Genomic DNA, 18,749 nt, shown 5'->3' with positions numbered 1-18,749 from the left:
GAAAAAAAGAGAAAGAAAATAATTAAAATGCACCATGTACATGTACCAACCCCTTAGCATAATTATAATAATTATGTACCAAAAGCATATACTAATAAATTTTTAAAAAACATTATTTTGGAAAGCATAATTTAATTTCACAATTGATTTGCTAAGATTGAGAATATAAAAGCAAAGAAGTCAATTTGTATTCAGGATTCAGTTACGAGGAAGGCAGAATAGAGATAGATGTCAATATGACCTGCTTTAGAGACACTGCGAAAATCACACTGGCATTGACAGAATAGTGGGAGAAAATAATTAGGATATGTTTCAGTTGAAGACAATAAGCTTGAGATGTGCAGAGTTTTCTTTAAGATTCATCTTCTGCTTTGGGGTATGCAGTTGTTCAAGAGTTATGTGGACCTCTCAAAATTGTTTATGATTGAGGAACCATGTACATAGGTGGACTAAAAATGACTGTTTTCGTAAAAAATTATTTGAAAGTGATCATGACTCCTTCATGTCAACAAGAAAATTATACATTTAGAAACATTTTTCCAGAGTCACAGATTAGATACAGATACTGTTTAATCTAAGGAGTGTAACTAGGCTTTAACTGAAAACTTGGGGACTGCCAGCATAAACTGTTCACTTTTGATTCTCACCATGAGGAGGATATCACTAAATTATAAAATTATTTTAAGAAACAGCTTGGAAATCTTTACATGAATAACAAAGAAATCCAGATTTTTTTTTTCATCTTCTTATGTCAAAAGTAACAATCTCACAACTTTGGCAGACAGAATTTCTCACACCCTCCCCAACCCTTTCCTTACTCAGCTTATTCTGCTAATCAGTTAAAACTGTTTAAAGTCAGTCCCTGCTTAGGGGTTGTGATCACTGTGGAATGTCATCCTCCACTTCAATTTTTTATTATAATTTTTGTCACAAAATGAGATCATTGCAACATAATTTGAAGATTACCAATGCCTTCTCTCACTAGAATTTAACTTTTGTACTAGAAAATCTGATGACCAAAAGACAGATGGTAAGGCAACTTTTAAAAGTATGGAGAACAGAATTATTGCAATAAAGTCCATAGTAGGCAAACCTAAAAAATAAAATGAACTGAAATTGCTTTAGTATTCAAAAAGTTTAGTTCCTTTCAAAGCAAAATCTCTAGGCATATAAAATCTCATATAAATCAAAACTAATTTGCTCCATCAGGTGTTTTACAAAATCCTTCTCATGTTTCCAATTACAAACAAAGCTAATTATCTTTAAATTAAGGTTTATCTGACAGCTGATTTTGCAGTAAACTAATGAAAACAAATTTGTGTTTTCCCCTAGCAATTCTATAGGATATGAAAACATCATAATATTATGGTTAGATATGGCCACATGATATTGTAAGATATTATATTTTGTCCTTCTTGACTACATATCACTGTATAAATTATAATCCACAAAACCTAAAACTTGGGGGAATACATTGTGTATGCTCGATAAGACTATTGGCTCATTTGAAACTTACAGGGTTACTCTGTTTCCAGTGGAAGCTTGTAAAAAAAAAAATGATAGCTGTATGTGTCTGTGAGTTCCTCAGCCATCTGTACACCCTCAAAGGCAGTGAAAGGGCTTCAGGCCATAAGGTTGTATTTGGAACCATAATTGAGTTCCACGTCCCTTGTCTGTAGGTTCTGGCACTGTCAGTACATTAGCCATGTGATTTTTTAAAGCGGTTCTATTCTCTCTTAATCAATTCTCTTATACAACTTTTCTATTTTGCTTAAATGAAACCATTACATCTAAAGGCATATGTCAAATTCAGTGGGTCTCATTTCTAGTCCAGACCCATGACGTCTAGGCTCTGACAAAAGACCTATTCCGTCTTCTTAACAAAAGAGCTTCCATTTATGCACTACCTCATCTATTCAGCCATAGTCTCTTTTTAGCCTCTTCACTTTCTTAGACCTATGGAAATGTGTAATTATCTATCTATCTATCTATCTATCTATCTATCTATCTATCTATCTATCTATCATATTATCTATTCCACCAGAAAGTTAACAAGAAACATATTATTGCACAACATACCCATTTATTAGATCCTATTGATTTTTCGCTACCCATATATTTTTAAAATTTTGTATATCTCTTGTTAGTTTGTTCTTATACTAAAAAAAAAATCTGGGGAAAGAGGGAAGGAGAATTATTGCACCATGGGTATAGAATTTAGTTTTTCAAGATAAAAATTACACCAATGGATAGTAGTTATAGTTTCACAACAATGTGAACATACTTAATGCCCCCGAACTGTACACTTGAAAATGGTTAAGATGGACCTGATGGTCTAGCTCGATGGAAGAGTGTTTGCCTTTCATGCACAAGGTACTGGGCCTACTTTCCAGGAACACACATAAAAAGTTAAGATAGTCCATTTTATATTATATATGCTTTATCACACTTTCGTTTTCTTGATATCAGGGATCAAACTCGGGTCCTTGTGCTTGCAAGACAGACAGTGGAAGCACTGAGCTAAATTCCCAGCCCATATCACAAATTTTTTTTAAAAATATCACTTTGCTAATATACTGTAGTTATTTATTCTTTTATAGAAAATGTTTCAAATTTAAGTATTTGGTAGTGCACTTTCAAAACATTTTTAAAATAACAGTTTTCTTTGACCAAATAGCAGCAGTATACCTTAGTTAGCACCGCTTTCATGACCCTCTGTGGTATGAGCTCATCTTATTTCTCTGAGATTGTACTGTGAGCTATTTAAACTTAGGCTGCTGGAGCTCATTTTCCAAATACGTCATTTACTTCCGTATGACCAGTCTTAGCCAGTTCCTGCTCTTCACTGTGTTTGAAAGTCACTGTTCTACTTCTGATAAGAACTGCTCTCATGTTCTAAGATTCAGGTAAAATGTTCCTTCTACCTTGAAATCTGGGAATGACAGAGGTCGAAATAAGTCAGATTTCTCTATAAACTTCAGATTTTGCATACAGACCACCACAAATAATGTAACTGATTATTTTTCCTGTCTTTCAGCAACTCACAGTATATCTGAGCCCTCCTCTCCACAAAGACTGATTTATCGAAAGCATGGTCTTTATGCATACTTTTCCACATGTGTCTTTTTAACTTTTATAATTTTTTTTTTTTTTTTGGTGGTACCGGGGATTGAACTCAGGTCCTTGTGCTTGCAAGGCAGGCCACAACTTTTATAAATTGTTTTGAAGATCATAGACACACAAACTTTTGTGAACTGGAATAATGTTATCAGGGTACAGCAACTTTAGTCCATACAATATTTAGAACACTATTTTAGAAATTTGGAGTTTACCGCTATGTTGACATAGTGTAATGACCAAAAAAAAAAAAGCAGGAAAAGTTGGCCCTGTGCTACCTAAAAGCATTTCTAAAACCACTAGTTAAAAGTTATAAAATAGCCAATTTATTGAAATGAAAACGTTGCCAAATTGGAAGAACTGAATAATATATTCAGTAAAATATAGTACCATTGTTAATAAGGAAAACTTCCAGATCCCTAGGAAGTGTTATAAAATATGGACCTCTAACAATTATCCAGACCACGTCATAAATAAATGGATTTACTTTGGCTCACAACATTAGTTCTTTGCTGCTGCTGCTCTGTGCTGCTCAACTTGGGTTTTTGTAGGGATGTAATGAGCTAGTTTTTGTTAGAAAGTCAGATTTTAAAACAAGTAACTATAAGAAATTTTGTAGGTCTCTATGGAAACCAATATATGTGAGTGGCATTTGTGTTGTTAATGAAAGCTACTTTGAAAATTTGACATTTTGTGTGATTTTCTGGCTTGATATGAACTGAATTCTGTCCCATCCTACTGTATCATGTTTATCATTTTAAATTTCTAAAAATAATAACCACAGAATTCCTTTTCTTATTCCCCTCCCTTTGTAACACTAGGGGGATGTACCCATTACTTGAACTGGGTCCTAGAGGGGAGAAGGCAAAGGACAGAATGTCCCAGTTCTTTGTCAAAATATATCTGATTCCCTTCCTTTCTTACCCATTTTGATAAATCATAGGATTCAGATTAGTCAGAAAATTTGCATAGAATATTATCATTTATTTTAAAGTTTCAGCTGTAACTATTATCATCACTATACGTATTTGCTCAGTCAAGAGTCAAAAACTACAGAGGCATTTAATGAAAATTCTTCCTTCTACACATGTGTCATTCAAACATTCTAAGCTCCTCTGAGTGGTACTCAATCAGCAAGTTCCTGTGTAAAGATGTGCAACACCAATGAGCAAAATAGATGTCTATTCTTTTTTCTTTTTTTCTTTTTTTTGGTACCAGGGTTAGGGTTAGAAGGACCTTGTGCTTGCAAAGCAGACAACAAAACCACTGAGCTAAATCCTCAGCCCTAGATGTCTATTCTTACGTTGCTCTTTTATTTATACTGAACATAGGATCTCATACACATTTCTGGGTCTTTCTTTTTTTCCAGTAATTTATCTTTAACGTTATTCCATTTTAATATATATATAATGGTCACCACATTCTTTACTTTCTTCTTTCATATTAGTTTTTCTTAAACTAAGATTGTATCCTGGATACGTCATGCTTACTTTTAGATAGATAGATAGATAGATAGATAGGACATATGCATATATATATGTGTGTGTGTGTGTGTGTGTGTACCTCATAAAAACATATATAAAACAATAGTAAAATGACCACTCATGCATCTACTTCATGGGTTGAGAAAGAATATTACCAACACATTTGAAGCTCATTGTGTATTTCTCTTCATATTTTCTTTTATTCAGCATCCAGCTTTTTAAAGCCATTTAGATTATATATTTAATACTGTTTTTTCTTTAGTGTTTTATGACACATATTATACAATATAATTTTATGTTATGCATTTGGACAATAATAAAACGCAGTGACATTGCACGCATTTTTCCCCAGCAAACTGTTTACTTGTGTGATTCACCCACATTAATGCACATAATGGTAGTTCATTAATTTTCCTCTCTGCACAGGAGTCCCAGTAGGGCTATCCATTCTCCTGTTTCCAATTTTCACCATGAATTACAGCATTACTATTTTTTTGTATATGCCTCATGCGTGTATGCTAGAATTTCTCTACAACCTGTGCCAAATAGGGAAATTGTGAGGGCATAGGGTATGCACCTCAGCAGCTTTTCTAGCTCATACTGCCTTGCTGTCCATAGTGCGTGCAAGGACATACTTTGCCATTGCCATTACTATACATCCTTCCAGCAGCTTTGGGTTTTGCTAACCTTGTGAGTGTAAAATCGCATCTCATTTTATTTCTTCTCTGTTATTCTGTATTAAATTTGGAATATTTCATATGTTTATTGATCACTGATTTTTTTCTTCTTAATGTATATATTCATGAGATACATTCAAAAAAGACTATTACTTTTAAATAGTTTTATTGAAGACGTTGCCTTTCCACGTACAATACAGTGCTTATAAAGTATAATCTTATCTTTTCCCTGGACACATGTTCCATGTTCAAGTATTGAGAATGCCCCGTGCTTTATTATAGCCATGAAACTCTAACAACTGCCACAGAATTTGCTACAAATCTAGGTCCTTCAATATTTTACTGCGTGGAACAACGCTAAAACTGTACTTGGGGTTGGCTTAATCAACCTCTTCAGCAGTGGGCCCTGAGGAAGCACTAGCAGAGAGAAGAGCTCCTCCACCAGGGAAGTCCCCAGGCCTTCCTCCAGGCACCCCACCTGCTCACTCTTACAGCTTGGTCACGATGGGATTGCAGACTTTCTCCAGCTCTTCCTGCTGATGTTCAAATTCTTTCTTCTCTGCAGTCTGATCCTTATCCAGCCAGCTGATGATTTCATTACACTTATCAAGAATCTTCTGTTTATCTTCATCATTAATCTTTCCCTGAACTCTCTCATCTTCAACACTTTCTTTCAGATTGAAAGCATAGGACACCGTTGAATTCTTGGAGGACACCTTATCCCTCTGACTCTCATCTTCAGCTTTGTACTTCTCTGCTTCCTGGACCGTATGTTCTATGTTGTCCTTGCTCAAATGGCCCTAGTTACTAGTGATGGTAATCTTGTTCTGTTTTCCTGTACTCTTATCCATAGCTGAGGCATTGAGGATGCCACTGGCATCAATATCAAAAGTGATCTCAATCTGAGGAACACCGCAGGGTGCAGGAGATATGCCAGTGAGTTCAAACTTGCCAAGCGGGTTGTTATCCTAAGTCAGGGCATGCTCACCTTCATATACTAGAATAAGCATGCCAGGCTGGTTGTCAGAGTAGGTAGTGGAGGTCTGTGTCTGCTTGGTGGAAATGATAGTACTGTGCTTGATGAAGACCTTCATGACTCCACTAGCAGTTTCAGTACCAAGGGAAAGAGTGACATCCAAGAGCAGCATATCTTGAACATTTTCAGACTGCTCTCCCCACAGAATGTCTGCCTGCACAGCTGCACCATAAGCATTAGCCTGGTCAGGATTGATGCTCTTCTTCAATTCTTTTCCACTGAAGAAATTTTGTAGAAGCTTCTGGATTTTAGGGATGTGAGTAGAAAAACCCACCAGGACCATATCATGGACTTGTGACTTGTCCAGTCTGGCATCTCTAAGAGGTTTCTCTAAAGAGTCCAGAGTGCCATGGCATAGGTCAGCCCTCCATTCTTCAAATCGAGCGTGAGTAACAGCGGTATAGAAGTTGATTCCTTCAGGGAATCAATACTAAGACGGGTGCTGGGAGGGAGAGTTCTCCTCACTCATTCATGCAGTACAGACAGTCAGCTCTCTTGTTCTCACTGATGCCTTATGCTTGCATTTGAACTCAACAATAGAATGGTGGACCATGAGGGTTTCAGAGTCTCCTCCACCGAAGTGGGTGTCTCCAGCTGTAGATTTCACCTCAAAGATTACATATTCAGTAGTGAGGATTGGCACATAAAGATGCCGCCCTCTAAACAAAACATCAGCACATTTCTCTCAGCTCCGACCTTTTTGTCTAAACCATAAGCGATAGCGGCAAAGTACATTAAGACCAGCAATGGCCTCAACATTCACAGCACTTTTACTGTCTCCATTATACTCTTTTTTCATTTTCTATTTTTACTTACATGTGTGAAGTATATAATGGTTACAGTTCTTGTGGGGAATTGGAACATGAACATAATATATCTTTTTTTGTTTTTTGTTTTGGTACCGGGGATTGAACTCGGGTCCTTGCGCTTGCAAGGCAGGCCACCGAACCGCTGCGCTAAATCCCCAGCCCAAAAATAATATATCTTATCTTAATTCTCTTTTTCATTTCCTTTCCCTTCCTTCCCTCTCCCCTGTTTAGATTCCCTTTCCTTTTTTGTGCAATTTGTTGTACGTGATTACATTTCTTCTGAGTAGTTGGTACATGCATATTACACTCTTTCACATTTTACATAAACTCTGTATGGACATTCTCCTATGTATTTCTTACAGCACAGAAAAAAGAAATTTAGGCATACATGAGGAGTAGAATCACTGGTGTCAGGATATGCCTCTGTTTAGTTTATTTAGATAATGTCAAATTGCTTTTGAAAGTGGTTGCAGCAAAATTACATGTCTTGCTTGTAGTCTGTGACAGTTCCTGTGTCCAAATTTTACAACGACTTTTTTTCCAGACAGCTTTGTTTACTTTTTTAACCTGTCTAGTATTGGTCGATATATATCACTTTTTATTTTGCAGTTTCCATTTTTAGATGTTTGTAATCACTACCTCGTGTTTGTGTTTTCCATCTGTATTTTCTTTTCCGTGCTGTATCTCTCATATGTTGCATTTTTAAAGAAACTTAGAAGTAGTTTTGCCAGTCTAGATATGATTGTTTTCTCAGTGTATGTGTTATAAATATCTTCTTCCAATCGGTAGCTTATCTTTCATTTTCAATATGACATCATTTGACAAATAGAAGTTTTTATTTTACATAGTAGAACTTGTCAATTATTTTCTTTATAGTTTTTGTTTTGCATTCCATTTTTTAAACTTCCCTTATCTTGAGAGCATATGCTATTGTCCTAGAATATCAAACAAAGTTGCTATTCACCTTTCATTTGGAACTCATTACTTTTATAATTTGAGATAGAATTTAATTCTATAGTTGAGATAGAATTTAATTCTTTTCCATTTTGATGCTCAATAAGTAGTTTATCTTGCCCCAAAGATTTGACATGTGACTTGTATGTACATATGGTATGCATTCAATGTTCATAATTTTGTAAGTTTTGACGGGACCTTCATTTCTTACTTCTGTGATTTTAATTTTTCTCCCATGCTTGTCTTGGTTTTTATTGCTTAGTAAAAACATTATGATAGATATTTATGTATGTTCTCTCATTTATTCTTCTCACAGTGCATCATGGCTCTCTCTTTTTTGTTACTTCCAGAAATTGTTAGTTTTATAAAATTAAACCATCTACAAGTGAATAAGATGTATCTATTTATTCATTTGGACAGTTTCCTTTAGTGATCTTTAACAGAATCATTAATAAATTTCTTTGTAAAATTTCTTATATTTTTGTTCTATTTATTATAGATTACTTTTTCTACCCTAAATTTTGTTCTTTTTAAAATTAGGCAGGGCCAGGGATTTAGCTCAGTGGTTCTGATGCCTGCCTCATAAGCACAAGGTCCCTAGTTCGATCCACAGTACCAAAAAAAAAAAAAAAAGCATTTACTTATGTTCATAAAAGCAACTGGCATTTTTACATATTGTTAATGGCTAAAGTATACTTTTTACCTTGTCTTAAATCATTTATTGGAAGATTATATTAATTTTCTTTGTTGACTATATTTATTTGAAAACAACAATAATTTTCATCTATCTAAATGAGATTCTTTTAAAAATAATTCATCTAAACAGCCCATTTGCCCATCAGTTGGAAATTGGATAAAGAAGATGTGGTTTTTCTATAAAGTGGAATATTACTCAGCCATAAAGAATGAGAAATTAGATTCATTCATAGGAAAATGGATACATATTGAGGATATACTCCTAAGTGAAATAAATAAGTCACACATGTGTAAATACTGAATAGTTTCTCTGGTGTGAATAAACTATAATAGTACATAAGAGTCTAATGATATAATAGACAATGTGAAATAGGAAGAAAGGGGCTAACGGTGTAGGGAAAGTGGGAAGGGTAGGGGAAAGCAAATAAGGTAAAAGAAAAAAAATATGAGAAAATGAAAAAATGGAATGAAGTGTTTGTAAAGGGGGAGGGAAGGAGGGATGAAGGGAGGGCAGGGGCAAGGGGAAAAAATGAGAACCAAGACCTGTCATGTAAAGCTACAAGACCCCAATAATGAATGTAACTGTACTGTATACTGAAAATGCACCAATAAACTCAATGAAGAAAAAAATAATTCATCAAATTTGAAGTTCCTATAAACTTGAATAGGTACATAAAATATTTAAAAATTTTAAATCACCGTTTTCTACATAATTTGAGCATGAATTAATGTCAAGTGTGGATTGAATACTCTTCACTGAGAAGGTCAATGAGATAATCATATTTTTACACTCATATTAATGGAATGATGTTAAATCAATTTTCTGTTCCTAGAATATACCCAACCTACTCAAATCTGACTCTGTAGAAGTGATCTTTCCTCGCCTTTTCTTTTTTGTCCCAGTGCTGAGGTACAAAATAAACCTAGCATTCTATTACGGTAAAATGTTACCTTGAAGTATTTCTCATCACATCAGTGAAGTTCAAATTTGGGTGAAACATGGTATAAGCTGACTTATAATTCATTTCCAAGAGGAAATATTTCATTCTTTGGTCTACAGCTGTGATCAGTATAGATATGTTCCCAATATTTGCAAGGTCACTCAACCCCTCACCCAACCTATTAAAAATTGTATTAACATTGTAGCCCTTTTTGATGCAATTTTTAAAGGAGGTTTTGAACATAATGCCCCACAATGCATGAGTCTGACCCTTTCTCCTTTCTTACATGGTTTGTTACACTGTTGATCTAGGGCACCGAGGAACAGAAAGATCTTTAAGCAATTATAAATTCTAGCACTTGCTTCCCTCTAGAATTCTGCTTTAGTTTAATTTCCAGTTTCTAAGGAAGTCTCTTTAGCAGAAATTTAGCCCTGAATGTTAAATATTTTAATATTGATTCTTTATGCCAATTGCTCCTTTGTGAAAGTCTTCCTCACTATCTGGTATTGAGCAAAATGAAAATTGCACAGTAAAAGAGTAGTATTCAGTTTTAATCATATAACATCATATATAATAGGCATATGTTTTGTTTTTTATCTTAACAAAACGTACTTTGAAAATAATGTCACAGAATCAGAGCATATAAATGGAAAGTAGCATAAGCATGTGGACAAGATGCTATGCATATCTGTCACTGTAGTAGATAATTGCCAAATTAGTCTTTTCAGAAATTTTATTACATTATTTCCAACAGCAATATGTGAAAATACTTGTTTCTCTTTACCTTTATGCAATATCTGTTATCAAACATTGATTTTCATCAAACTTACTGGGATAAAAAAGTGGCATGTTCATTTTGGCTAATTGTAATTTTCATTCTCTATACAGTCTTCAAATATTCTTAATAACACCCTCCCCTATTTACAAACAACTTAGAGCTCTTTTTCTGGCAATTTTCTGTACAAACTTTGCTTGCTTTGTGATGAGTTCATGTTCATTTTAAGTTGATTTGCATCAATAGAGGGCCTTCACTTTTGGCGGGGGCGGGTACCAGGGATCAAACTCTGGACCTTGCACCTGTAAGGTAAGCAGTGGCACCACTGAGCTAAACCCCCTGCCCTTTATTTCATTGCTTATGATGAGTTTCCAACATTATTTTCTGGTTTTAGTATTATAATTTTGCATATTTTGGTTATGAAAAATTACCTTAATAAAATAAATATCTTGCTTCTGTGTAATAAGCTATTATTGCTACAGTCCTCTAAGTTGAGGTATTATAAATTGACACTTTTGTCATTACTTACTTCTTTATCAACTTCTATGTTCCATTCCTAGAAATTACAAGTACCCATATTCAGGATATCTGTAAGTGTTTTCCTCAATTAAAAATGACTAGGATAGGCAACTGACCAGTTAATAACAAAGAAATAAGAATATCATTTAAAATATATATGATTTTCTATGGATAACTTTAAAATATGTATGACCAGGTATTCATGAAGCACCACTATTGACTGTTTGCCAACAGCTCTCATTTGTTTTTCTTTAACAACTCTCTTTTGAACATATATTTTGTTTGATAAGCATTCAGTCATCTTATTTCAGATATCACATTTCCATAAGGCAATATTGCTATTTCTCTACCTAGTCTATTTTAAAGTTTCTTGGTAAGTGAGAGTGCTCTGGATGCCAAACTCTGCTAGAATTTCAACTTCATTCTAGTCATTCATTGCTCCCCATTTAACAGCATTTATTTTATGCATTTTTTAGGAAGTAATCCACTAGTTTTAAGCACACAGGTTTATGTGGGCATCTGTCAACATGTGATAGAGCAAAAGTGAAGAATGAAAGTTAACGCAGTGACTTGATGAAGTGGAATTAAATTAAATACACTTCAATCTCCCATAGAGAGTGATGGTTAATTCAGTGAGTTGATTAGGTGGAAGCAGATTGAAACAGGTTAAATTGTGCCTGCCATTTCTACTTTTCTTACAAGTGACAGATACATTTTCAAGTCATTTAGTCTTCTGATTTTTTAGCTCTTTTTTTAAAAGGCAGATTCAAGTAATGAAGTATAGACGTAATTATGTTCTTAAGAGTGGATTAAAAACCATGTTGGCTATTCAAAAAATCTGAAAAAACTGACAAAAATACTTTTCCCTTTATATAATTGGCACCATTTAATTTGAAATGTGTTCTCTAAAACTTTTTCATGTACTGAACTTTAGATATCAATAGTTTGCAGAAGTTAGCATAATAGCTCAGGTACTTAAATTAGAAGCATTACTTTTCATTTGGTCTTGCTTTCATCTGGAAATCTGAGAAACTACTGCCTATAGTAGGCCAACTAAAACCATATATCAGAAAATAACAACCACTAGTGTCTGAAAACATTATAGTCAGCATCCTCATTATCATAAATAGAATTATCATTTACTAAATATATATACTACATCTGTCATTCCATTCTGTTTTATTTAGTTTACTGTTAAAAACTACAAAGACAATGAAAGGATGAGTTATTATTCACATTTTCCAGATGGGAAACTTTTAGTAAAATAAAATTTTCTGAAAGGATGATACAGCACATGGGAGAACAGATTTAATAATTGCCTTATCTTCTTCTCCTTCAGGAGAGATTTCTCACACACATACCTGTATTCATTAAAAATTCACTTCAAGATACCAAAAATCAGCACGAGTTACCTTAATCAAAAGCAGACTTAAAGTATATAAGTTCATCTCATCAATGCAACTAATTGTTCAGTGCTCAGAAATTGGAAAATCAATAGACACCGAGCTCTTCTGTGGATTATTTTCATCTCACACCTGCCCCCTCTGTCCTGGAAGCACATTAATTAAATGGGGATGATACCTGCCCCAAAGATTGCTTTGGAATTTCACTTTCTCGTTCCTGGATTCCATATTGAATTTTCCTAGTTTATGGTACGTCAGTTATTTACCACATCATGAAGGGCGGAGAATTTATGCATTACCAATAAAGGGCACCTCATCCTTGGTAATGTAAATGAAATGGAGTTAAAATTTATCCAACCACTTACCCAACTCTCCCTTTTCTCCCACGTGTACAGTTGCATTAAATGCTCCAGCTGTTTTACAGTCAAATATATCAAGGTGATATTTTTCACCATAGAACGTGACTGCAAATGATGTGTGCCTGATTCTAGGTTCAGATTCTCTCAGACTCATTCATGCTTCCTCCGTTCAGAGATGACCGAAATGGAGAAATCTTAGAGTGGTCTAGAAACTTGTTTTACGAAGTTGTCAAAACTCTGCAACCTAAATCTCTAGAGGACCTGGTAAACATTGTAGGGTGGCCAAACTTTCAATCTACTCATTTCTCTTACTTACAAGTTTTGCTATGTTTGAGTGATACATTTTGGAGAACTTTTTTTTTTTCCAGTATTGGGTCAAATCCAGGGCATTCACACTGTGTTATATCCCAACGCTTTTTCATTTTTTGTTTTGAGGCAGTGTCTCTTTACGTGGCTAAATTGCCCATTCTCCACTTAAACTTGTGATCCTCCTGTCAGAGAACTAAGTATTATAGCAGTAAGTACATTTCACCTAGTTTATACCTAAGAAAAGCGTCAAGGGCTGAAAAACATTTTGGAAGATATTTTCTAAATACTTCGTAAAGAGTAAAGTAAAAATCATTGGGGAACTATAAATCACAGTGACATTTCTTTGTTTGTTTTTTTTTTTGCGGTACAGGGTATCAAACTCAGGATCTTGAGCTTGTGAGGCAGGCACCATGCCTCTGAGCTAAATCCCCCGCCCTACAGTGACATTTCTTGGAATTCATCTGTTTAATTTCCAAGTTATTTTATCATGTTTTTATGAATTTGTATGCACATTACTTTCTGTAATCATGGTTAGAGTAGCAATCTCTGTTTTCCCCATGTAGTATTTTGAAATAGGGTCTCCTTAATAACCTAATTTGCTAAATTGTTCCTTCTGGGCTCAGACTTGACCTCTTCCTTGTTCAGACTCCCAGAGTTCTGGGATTAAAAGAGTGGGCCACCATACCCAGCTACAGTGGAAAGCTTAGCATAAATTTTTAACATACTTCTATGCTTATCCATAGAAATTCAAACTTATTTTGGCTCAGCCATTGTTCTGAAGGAGATTGCTATCTAGTTTAGCAAAATTACATATAACTAGTCAAACATTATATACCTGTAACATCTGACTACACATCTGCAATTTCAGCACTCAGGAGGTTGAGGAAGGAGGGTCACCCCTGAGTTCAAGGCCAGCCTGAACTATATAGTGAGACCTCCCTCCAAAAAGACATGTAACTCTACAATGATTCAACAGAAAATAAAATATTTTCATGCCGGGGATTTAGCTCAGCGGTTCCGTGGTCTGTCTTGCAAGCGCAAGGACCCGAGTTCGATCCTCGGTACCAAAAAATAAATAAAATATTTTCAATGCAACACCTGTATTTTTTTAAATGTATACAGTTTAAAAAATGATTCCAAAAGCATGCATTCTATCTCCCACATTAGAAAATAAAATGAAAATCTTAGGATGACTATGCTAAAATCCTAAATATATGTAACCATTGTATAGATAGATACAGATAGATACACAGGATTAATATTCAAACAATATCTGAAAGATTGTCCTCCCAATTTATGCATAGTAATTATATCATTATAGTGGGATTATAAATAATTTAATGGTTTATTTTTACCTCTAGTTTTCTTGTTTAACAGATTCATATTATGTAAAATATAGAAAAATTTAAAGAAAAAAATATGAGAAGAGGAAAAAATGGAAACAAAGTCCTTGTAAAGAGGGGAGGGGAAGGAGGTGAAGGGAGGGCAGGAGTATGAGGAAAAAATGAGAACCAAGATCTGTCATGTAAATGTACAAGATCCAAATAATAAATATAACTATACAGATACTTAAAAAGTACCAATAAACTCAATAAAAACAAAATAAAATATAGAAAAGTTTAATGGAAATGTAAGTGAGCAAAAAGGGATTATTTTCATTGTCTATGAGAAAATTGGAAATATTTTTAAAAGAGAGGTTAGAGAAAAAGTCAAGTGTGAAGCTGTATTTATTTTGCAATAAAGCAAAAGGGGTTAAAAGAAGATAAGAAAGAAAAAATAATGAAACAACCACACCTAAGAACTCCTCAAATATTTGAGAAAGGACTGCATTCTATGAGAAGTTATCATGCTCATGAATATATTTTAAGATTTTAATACCAGTTTAGTTTATAAAATCCTTTAGTCTTTCAGAGCTGAATTTCTTTTTGTAAGTCAAACATATCTTTTTTTATATTTGACAGTCCCAGGAGAGGGCAGAACACTACACAAAGAAATTTAACTTGAACTTTTAAGAAATAATGCCTATTGCATGACCAGATCCCTACAAAAGGAAAGGGCAACTCCCTCTCAGCGTATGCAATGTTCTTTTCTCTCAGTATTTTCATTACAATTTATGACCAACTGCAAGCACAAATGCTCCTTTCTGAGTGAATGTTTACCACGGTGCTATGAGTGCCTTCTTAAAAGAAGTCTACGCTTTTTTTCCCACACAGCAGCGAATCCCTTTTAAAATCAAAGTATGCCGATACCTGTAAAGGAAATAAACAAAAACACTATGGAAGTGAACCATACTTTTAACTGAGTGAGGGAACAAATGCTAAACTAATTTTTTGAAAAGAGAGGAAATATTATATTAATGAATAATCTATAGTTGCTTAAAATTAAACTTCATAGAGAGCAAAATTATTTCCAAACTTTACAAATTTATACTGTGATGTGTTTGTTGTAATATTTCAAAGACCATTTATTTCTTTCATACATTTAAAAGACAAATTATTACCATGCAAATTTTTTTTATTACTTTCCCAAAAGAAAAGGATTTAAAGATATGATATACTGGTAAAGTGACTATATCCTATTATATTTTGGGTGTTTCCGTAAGATTCACCAATGATTCATCACAGTCTATTCTGTCCTTTTGCCATCTGGTTTAAACCATGTTTCAGTCCAAATCCTAAAGTACAAAATGTCAGGTTGATATTTAAAATAAATTCAAGATTTTAAAAGCTATCCAAAACTTACTTGCTTTTACTGTTCTCATTCGTTGTTTAATGAGCTGATATTAAAATGACTTGCCATTATTAAAGTAAGGGTTTAAAAATTACAAACCTAAGTGCAAATTAGCATATTACTTAACTCTGAAATTAACAGACCTATAAGAAAGATTGGTTGCCAGGATATTTATTTTGCTGACGGTTTCTTCCCTACACATCTGCCAATGGGCATTTCATAGTAATTGAGTGCATTAAAGATTTCAGGTTATATTATAATAAATTATTTTCAAAACCAAAACAAAAATGTATAAGACCAAAATTAAATTATCCTAAACTCCAAATTAAAATGTGTTTACATTTAGTCACGTCAATGCAAAGTTTTACTTATTTTGACTAAAGCTATCTTTTCCAAAGTTTAGATAAAAATTAGTCTCACCCATTATATATCTAAAATCATTATTCATAGCTTTATCATTTTATATTCTATTAAGCAAAATTTTAAAAATCTTTCCACAGGGTCATGCACTTGGATAACAAAACTTTCTAATTCTGAGATGGAAAATTTATAGGATTAACTTTTGAACTTCAAGTAGAAAAATAAGGCTCAGTTCAGCTATTCTCTACCTCTGAATGTGTTCAGAAGTCACAAGTAAAGCACACAGAAGCTTTGATTTCTATGAATTGTTTGATTAGTTTTTATAGAGATTTATTTAAAGGCAAAAATGCTTTCATTATCTTTTTGTGTACTTTGATAACTTCACAAATGAAATGGGGATATTCTGTACTGCCAAATTTCTCTGAACAAAGCTAAATGTCTGTTAACTAAAGGTTTACAGCTTGTCAGTTTAACCAACAGAAAATATTTGACCCATTTGTCTATTTATACATTTTGGAACTAGACGGTGTTCTCCCTGCGCTGCCACCACGGCATTTAAAATATGTCACTCTAGCAATTAATTTTCCTGTGTTTGTTAGTTCGCAAACAACTGTCCTATCTTAAATCGTGAAGGTGAAACAAAGCCAATCTAGTCCTCTCTCTCAAATTGCACACAGAAAACAACGCCCCAGAAGAAAGCACAATCCCTTCTGCAGTTTGTACTAAAACCAGACACACTAACTTACAGTCATTGAGTTCCGTAATAAAGAATTCAAGGACACTCACTGGGAGCTTTGTCTAAAGGATGAATGTTCAGGCTGGGGGAAGCAGACGTGGTCAGCCACTTCGTGAGACATCGGGTTACCACAGGACCCACCCACATTCAGCTACATTCCCTGAGCTTTAGATGTGTCTTGCTTCATGGAGAAAATTGGGCTTTGTGGGCAGCATTCAGCAAATTATGGAGAAAGACTGCTCAACGGACCTGTGTTAGAAGCTTTACGCAAATGTTGTCCAATGGAAATAGGAGTTTCAAATTGAATCTTACATTACCGACGAGCCTCATAAAAAAACTGTTGAATATGTTTTGAAATATGTTGCAGTTCTCCCTATACATCCAAAACATTTTTATGCCAACGTGAAACTTATAAAAATTATGAACTAAGCAGTTCACTTTTTATCATGCTGTGTAGTTTACGCTTACAGAGTGCTGAATTAATCTCATTTCAGACAGTCACGTTTTCAGGAGCCTCCTGCAACACTGAGCATGTTGTACAGTACCGTTCAACACCACTTCTGTTCTACAAACCTTCACAGGCTCTAAATACAAATAAATAATAAAATAATTATAAAATTCAAGAAGATTTTAATATAATTAATGCAAATAAGCTAGTGGGAAATGTTTATTTTAGGTCTCTGAAGTGCCATAGTAAAATATGAAGGGCTTGGACACATTACTTCACCTCTTCCTACTGCCGTTGCCTCATCTAAAACAGCAGAAACACAATATTACCCACCTTAAAAGGTTGTTGGAAGATTAAGTCAATTTGTCTAAAGCACACAGAATGCTTCTGGGAAAATCAAGTGTTCTTCAAGTAATCCCAGGAATTATTGTTGTTGTTGTTTCAGCTTCTATTATTACTTCCATAGAAAACTTACTGTCAAAGTGCATTCCTTGTACGATTAGCATCATCTGCAAGCTTATAATAAACACAAAGCTGCCAAATGAGAATAGTTACAACTTGTATCTAGAGTCCCCAAAGCCTCATGCATTCATAGGTGGGGCTTTTCAGAGCTGGCTGGATCTAGGATGTATGATACTGGAATTGAGGGTGTGAAGTACTAAATTAGCCTATTCATTGGTTTAGCATAGGTGTGGATAATTGGAAAGCCCACCCTGGTGTTGGTAGCACCAATCGATAGGCTTATAGCCTGGATGGAAAAGAAAAGAAAAGAGGGAAGGCGGGCTTTTTGCTGCTGCTTTGCTACTTGCTGCTCACTGCCTTCTGCTTGCCATGCTACTGATTCACCTCTGGATGCCCCTCTGCCATGCCACCCCGCCTTGGAACCAGGCAACTGCAGACTGAAATCCTTACAAACTGTAAACTAAAAATAAATCTTTCCTCTTTTCACTTTGGGTATCAGATATTTTATCTCAGCAATGAGAAAAGTAAACAAAACAAGAACCACCATTTTAACATTTCAACAGGATTTCTAGATGAATCTACACATATTAAGATGTGGAAAACAATGGTGTACAAATTAAGGTATAAAAATTCACAGAAATGGATCTGGGACTTGCAATTGATGCTTACTTTGCTAGAAGAAACACTGAAGGAAATAAATTAAGTAGGAAGCTACAGAAATGAAAAAGTATATAAAAAGAATGTAACACACAGTAAAAAGCCCAAGGAATTCTAACTGTTGTAATCAACTTTAATTTTAATAGTTCAGAACTAGTAAGGCCTGGAGAAATCATGGCTTTGCTACATTACAGAGCTTTAAATGGTAAGGCTAAAATTGGCATGAATAAAATGGACAATAAAATAGCAGGACTAAAATTTATTCAATCAAAGCCTT

The 18,749-nt window shown here is 34.4% G+C and overlaps 1 pseudogene; it reads right to left on the bottom strand.

Moving 5' to 3' along the window:
- Positions 1 to 5,658: 5,658 nt before the first annotated feature.
- On the bottom strand, positions 5,659 to 7,113 carry LOC104863088 (annotated as a pseudogene).
- Between the last annotated feature and the right edge of the window lie 11,636 nt (positions 7,114 to 18,749).

This window comes from Fukomys damarensis, unplaced genomic scaffold (genome assembly GCF_012274545.1).
Source record: "Fukomys damarensis isolate Sample0158 unplaced genomic scaffold, DMR_v1.0_HiC HiC_scaffold_37, whole genome shotgun sequence".
Taxonomy (NCBI): domain Eukaryota; kingdom Metazoa; phylum Chordata; class Mammalia; order Rodentia; family Bathyergidae; genus Fukomys; species Fukomys damarensis.
The sequence above is the reverse complement of the archived record's forward strand: the minus strand, read 5'-3'. Positions and strand labels throughout refer to the sequence as shown.